Here is a 6,892-nt window from a genome sequence, read left to right on the forward strand (position 1 = left end):
GTGTGCATGTGTGTGTGTGTGTGTGTGTATGCATGTGTGTGTGTGTGTTGTGTATGCGCGTGTGTGGGCGAGTGAGTGTGTGTGTGTATGCGTGTGTACATGTATTTTCGAACAGCAAATGAGCCCAATTTAAGAGTTGCAATGACTATATCCTTGTATCATTTATTGAGTTGTCATGAATTACGTTTCAATCTAATTGGAAATACATTGTTTTCTTGCAAATCTCCATGATATCTCCATTTTCTCATTTTAAGCTCGACATGGCAACGGCAGGACACGGGTCTCCCACCGGAGTTGGTCAGAACTGCTGTGATGGGTCTCCCACCGGGGTTTCCCAGGTCGACTGTGACAGCAAAACAGCGATGCTGAAGACCAGACGGCAGCACACGTCAACTTGAATAACGCTGGTGAGAAACCCTACATGTGTGGGGAGTGTGGGTACGGGGCGGCTTACAAGTCTGACTTATCCCGACACATGAGAACTCATACAGGAGAAAAACCCTACAAGTGTGACCAGTGTGTCTATTCTGCAGCACGGAAATCTCATTTACACGATCATCTCACAGAACACACCGGTGAAAAACCCTACATGTGTGGGGAGTGTGGGTACAGGACAGCTCACAAGTCTGTCTTAATTAAACATATGAGAACCCATACAGGAGAAAAACCCTACAAGTGTGACCAGTGTGACTATTCTGCTGCACAGAAAGGCACCTTAGATGATCATAAAGCAACACACACTGGTGAGAAACCCTACATGTGTGGGGAGTGTGGGTACAGGACAGCTTACAAGTCTAACTTGTCCCAACACATGAGAACTCATACAGGAGAAAAGCCCTACAAATGTGACCAGTGCGACTATTCTGCTGCACAGAAACCTCATTTAGACCGACATCTAGCAAAGCACACCGGTGAGAAACCCACATGTGTGGGGAGTGTGGGTACAGGACAGCTCTAAGGTCTACCTTATCCCGACATATGAGAATCCATACAGGAGAAAAACCCTACAAGTGTGACCAGTGTAGCTATTCTGCAGCTAAGAAATCAGACTTGGACGTTCATCTAGCAAAACACACCGGTGAGAAACCCTACATGTGTGGGGAGTGTGGATACAGGACAACTCAGAAGTCAAACTTATCCCGACATATGAGAACCCATACAGGAGAAAAACCCTACAAGTGTGACCAGTGTGACTATTCTGCAGCACGGAAAGCTTATTTAGTTGATCATCTCACAAAACACTCTGTTGACAAACCCTACATGTGTGGGGAGTGTGGATACAGGACAGCTGTGAGGTCCAACTTATTCAAACATATAAGAACCCATACAGGAGAAAAACCCTACAAGTGTGACCAGTGTGACTATTCTGCAGCATGGAAATATGCTTTGGACGAGCATCTAGCAAAACACACCGGTGAGAAACCCTACATGTGTGGGGAGTGTGGATACAGGACATCGAAAAAGTCTCACTTATCCATGCACATGAGAACTCATACAGGAGAAAAACCCTACAAGTGTGACCAGTGTGACTATTCTGCAGCACGGAAATATGATTTCGACTTACATCTAGTAAAACACACCGGTGAGAAACCCTATATGTGTGGGGAGTGTGGACACAGGACAGCTCACAAGTCTGACTTATCCAAACATATGAGGACCCATACAGGAGAAAAACCCTACAAGTGTGATCAATGTGACTATTCTGCTGCACAGAAATCCAGTTTGGTCGATCATCTAGCAAAACACACCGGTGAGAAACCTTACATGTGTGGGGAGTGTGGGTACAAGACAGCTACAAAGTCCCACTTATCCAGACACATGAGAACTCATACAGGAGAAAAACCCTACAAGTGTGACCAGTGTAACTATTCTGCAGCATGGAAAGCTCATTTTGACAGACATGTACTAAAGCACACTGGTGAGAAACCCTACATGTGTGAGGAGTGTGGGTACAGGACTGCTCAAAAGTCTGACTTATCCAAACATATGAGAACCCATATAGGAGAGAAACCCTGCAAATGTGACCAGTGTAGCTATTCTGCAGCCTCTAAGACTGCCCTAACTCGACATAAAAGAATTCACACGGAGGCACCAACTCTGGAACTGTGACCACCTTGTAGTGACATTTAATGTGCATAGTCTTCTCTTAAGTATAGCTTTTCTATCTTTAGACTATATTGAGTTTAAGGATACAGCACAATAATTTTGAAAACATTTAGGCTAACTACATGATTTATTATAAGATATGCTACTCATATCTGCAAATATGCAAGTTTTTCCGGACGAAATGTCATAGGCACTTTTGTCCACTGCATTTTTAATCACTGTAAAACTGTGGTTTAGTTACAATAATAATTCTTAGCCAGACAAATATACTTTCTTTAACTATCAACTATATAGTTTGGAAACGAATCCATCATTTGATAACCAGATTTGTAATTTTTGAACAGTAAACTTAATTTGTGGTAGAACACCAAAATTTGTTGGTATTGATTGGATCATGTACATATACAGTATTTAACATCGGTAAGTGATTGTAAACAGTAGTTGAAAGATAGACGTTAGGATTTATTTATTTATTTCAGCACCAAAAGCAAACCTTGCAGCAGGGATGAAATCCCTGAATTGAAAGAGTTTGCGTACAGAAAATAAAAGTTACAAATAGGCAAGGCAAACACTATATACACAACCTCATATACACTATAATACATAAAAAGAAAAATTTGTACCAAGCAAAAACACTGTGCACAGATAAGGTTTAGGAAAGATAAAACTAGTGGTTAGTGTTGAGTTTGTAAGAATGAAGCCATTGAAGGAGCTTCGATTTCTTGTTAATACAGGTACATATGTACTTAACTTTGTCTAAGTGTTTGCCTGTATGTCTTACAGAGACAATGATATCTTTTGACTAACATATACTCAGGAAACAAGCGTTTGGTTTGTAGTAAAACCTTTATGCTAATTAGCATCGGTGTGAAATGAGTGATGTGCTTCAGTTTCCAATAGTAGGAAGTATTTTACAGTTGTAAAAACGTAGGCGTTATGTTGTATATGAGTTCAAAATCCTGTTTGTTTTGCATTACTTTTAGAAGATATATCTATAGAAATTTTCCACTTACACAATTAAATCGTTATGTACCTTGAACATGATGTTTCCTTCTGTGTTGCTCTTTTTTCGTTGGATGGAATATTGTCAGAGGTGGTGAGTTGATCATAAAACACAGAAATCAAGATTCAGACCAAACAGTTTGGCTTGACATTCATTCCCTTAAAATATCTCTTTTCAAAGTAGATCAGAAACAAACGTCAGACGCTTGTTACGTTGTTAAAGTGGTCGGTTTGAAACGCAGAACGTTGACATTATGAGGAAAGCGTAACGTGCTACCTGACGTCAAATGCACTGCTTGGGTAATTTAGGCACACAACTTTACCTTTGACCCACTTGGCGTTCACCTCTGACCTCACGAGACGACGAAAGGACATAGCTGCCCGAGTTCCGGTTTACGTGAAGAGAAAAGCCATCATAGGAAGCAGGTAAGGCTTAGAAACGGACAGAAATCAGCTTTGGCTGAAGGAGCTACCCAGGTGTCTTTGAAGATTAAATAAACAGAAAAGTATTCTGATGTTGAGGGGAATAGTTAAAGACCATTTTTTGGGAAGAAGAACCGCAGTAGGATGATAATTTGTAGGCATTTTTGGGATGTGAATATCGTTGAATTAAAGGGGGGGGGGGCGAAACCTAACATACGTTCGACCCTCGCCACTTACATGTACGTCGATTTGCATCAGGCAAAGTGGCCTTTTTAGAGTACGTGAAATTATATGGAAATGTTAATTGTATTGTAAAGAATCGCACAATGCGTACATTACAAAATCTAGAAACGCGCAGAACTGATTTGTGAAAACAGTAAATAGAGAAGCCTGGTGACCAAAGCTATAGGCTATACTGCCGACTCTCTTTCCAGCCTAGCGAATGGAGTCATTTTACCCATTGTTCGTAGTCGTAGAAGTAATAAATAATGAATGAATGAAGACCTTTATTGTACATTTTGCCCCACTGGGATAAAGACAGGTCACATATTGACAAAGTACATCAATGTTGATAATAAAACGGCTGTAGTACACAAGTACTTTCAACTTCCTCTCGCTTTCTGGTAATCTTATAAATGTAGTTGGCTTTATGAGTAGTTAGAGCTGGTTTGTTAAAGACTGCAAGGAATATAAATTTCTCTATACTATTTAAATACTTAAATTGGGAGTATTTGCTTGACACAAAATCGAAAAGAATGTTTCTTTCGTTGTCATACACGGAACAATCCACAATAAAATGTATCTCGTCTTCTACTTTACCTAAACTAGAATACTAGTATTTGCAGATTCTTTGTTTTAAGAGATTGGTGGTGTGAGTAGGTGATAGTAAGATCTCGTGCATTATGATTTTGAAGCATTATTCTGAAGTAAATGTATTCAAATGCGAGAAAGACAACACGTTAGAATTATGTTGGGTTACGTTGTAATGCATTAGGTTAAAATTGTAAAACTTGGTGAAGTTAGAATTCTCTGAAGCTCGTTTTCTATAAATTCTATTTTCTCATTGACAGCTTATAACGCTTAATCTGCATAATTTCGTCAATTTTTTTCCATTAGGCTGAACATTGCAACGGCAGGACACGGGTCTCCCACCGGAGTTGGTCAGAACTGCTGTGATGGGTCTCCCACCGGGGTTTCCCAGGTCGACTGTGACAGCAAAACAAGCAATGCTGAATATCAGGCAGCAACAAAAGTTAACATGGATAACGCTGGTGAGAAACCCTACATGTGTGGGGAGTGTGGGTACAGGACAGCTCAAAAGTCTAACTTATCCCAACATATGAGAACCCATATAGAAGAAAAACACTACAAGTGTGACCAGTGTAGCTATTCTGCAGCCTCTAAGACTGCCCTAACTCGACATATGAAAATTCACACGGAGGCACCAAGTCTGCAACTGTGACCATCTCGTAGTGACATTTAGTACGCACAGTCTGCTGTTAACTACAGTTTCGACACTTAATATTTTGATTCGAATCTTAAGGGTATATGACAGTTATGTTCATCAACATTTAGGCTTAATATTTTGTAAGAATTCATGATGTTTGCAAGTAGGCACATGTTTTTCCCAAGAAAAAGCCCTATACTTCTTCACTCTAATATCTAATTAAGTTATGGCTATAATTTAGGTACACGAATAAGTCTTAGTTTAGCTTAGTAGCCCAGTTGTAATATCAGATATACTTTGTTGTAATATCAGATATGAAAATCAGAAAATCTATTTTAGCTATCTAGAATTGTAGAGTGAGAATAGTAAGCTTTTTTGTATAGATTGGGTAATGTACATATACATAATCAGTAATTAACATCGGTAAGTGATTGTACACAGTAGTTGAAGCTGAAAGGTAGACATTAGTGCTGTGTTTGTACACAGTAGTTGGAATGTAGACGTTAGTGTTGTGTGTGTACGAGCTTAGATTTCCTGTGTATCTACTACTAGTTCCTGTCACGAAGTGTTTGCCTATATGTCCTACAAACACAATTATATCTTGTGACTATCAACTCTTTAAACTACTAGGATTTGTTAGGATAAAACCCAAAAGCTAATAGTATAGATTTGTGACAGTGTAAAATGACTGATGTGCTTCCGTTCCCAAAGTAGGAAGTAATTTTACGCCAGTGGAAAGGTAGACGATAGGTTGCATACAAGTAAATTTCCTGTTTAGTATTTTTTTTCGAGATCTACAAATATTTTCCACTGACAGAATTAAATCGTGTAATGCCTTGATCATAAAGTTTCCTTCTGTGTTGCTTTTTTTCCTTCTGTGTTTCCTTTTTTCTTTGGATGGAATATTGTCATAAAACACAGAAATCAAGATTCAGACCAAACAGTTTGGCTTGACATTCATTCCCTTAAAATATCCCTTTTAAAGTAGATCAGAAACAAAAGTCAGACGCTTGTTACGTTGTAAGGTGGTCGGTTTGAACGCAGAACGTTGACATTATGAGCAAAGCTTAACGTTCAAACCGACGTCAAATGCACTACTTGGACAATCAGGTCGACAATTTCACCCTTGACCCAGATCGAGTTTACCTTTGACCTCGCGAGACGTCAGAAGGACAAAGCTGCCCGAGTTCCTGTTTATTACGTGAAGTGAAAAACCATCATAGGAAGCAGGTAAGGCTTAGAAACGGGCAGAAAAATATTCTAATGTTGCTTGGAATAGTTTAAGACCATTTCTTTGGAAGAAGAACCGCAGTAGGACGATAATTTGTAGACATTTTCGGGATGTGAATATCGTTGAATTAAAGGGGGAGGGGGGCGAAACCAAACATACGTTCGACCCTCGCCACTTACATGTACGTCATGCTGCATCAGGCAAAGTGGCCTTTTTAGAGTACGTGAGATTATATGAAATGTTAATTGTATTGTAAAGAATCGCACAAGGCGTACATTACAAAATCTAGAAACGCGTAGAACTGATTTCTAAAAACAGTAAATAGAGAAACCTGGTGAGCAAACCTATAGGCTATACTGCCCACTCTCTTTCCAGCCTAGCGAATGGGGTCATTTTACCCATTGTTCGTAGTCGTAGAAGTAATAACTAATATGATATAAATGTTTTAAGAGATTGGTGGTGTGAGTGATTGATTGTAAGATCTCACAAATTATGACTTTGGAACAACATAGAAGTAAATTTATTCAAATGCGAGAAAGACAACACGTTAGAATATTTATGTTGGGTTACGTTGTAATGCATTAGGTTAAATTTAAAGCTTGGTGAAGTTAGAATTCTTTGAAGCTTGTTTTCTGTAAATTCTATCTTATCATTGACAGCTTATAATGCTTAACCCTAAACAG

General features: G+C 39.2%; 1 pseudogene; it reads left to right on the forward strand.

Moving 5' to 3' along the window:
- Nucleotides 1-270: 270 nt before the first annotated feature.
- Nucleotides 271-3,087, forward strand: LOC109485437 (annotated as a pseudogene).
- The last annotated feature ends 3,805 nt before the right edge of the window (nucleotides 3,088-6,892 follow it).

The sequence above is a fragment of the Branchiostoma belcheri genome, unplaced genomic scaffold, assembly GCF_001625305.1.
Source record: "Branchiostoma belcheri isolate BF01 breed outbred unplaced genomic scaffold, Haploidv18h27 scaffold755, whole genome shotgun sequence".
NCBI classification, from domain to species: Eukaryota; Metazoa; Chordata; class Leptocardii; order Amphioxiformes; family Branchiostomatidae; genus Branchiostoma; species Branchiostoma belcheri.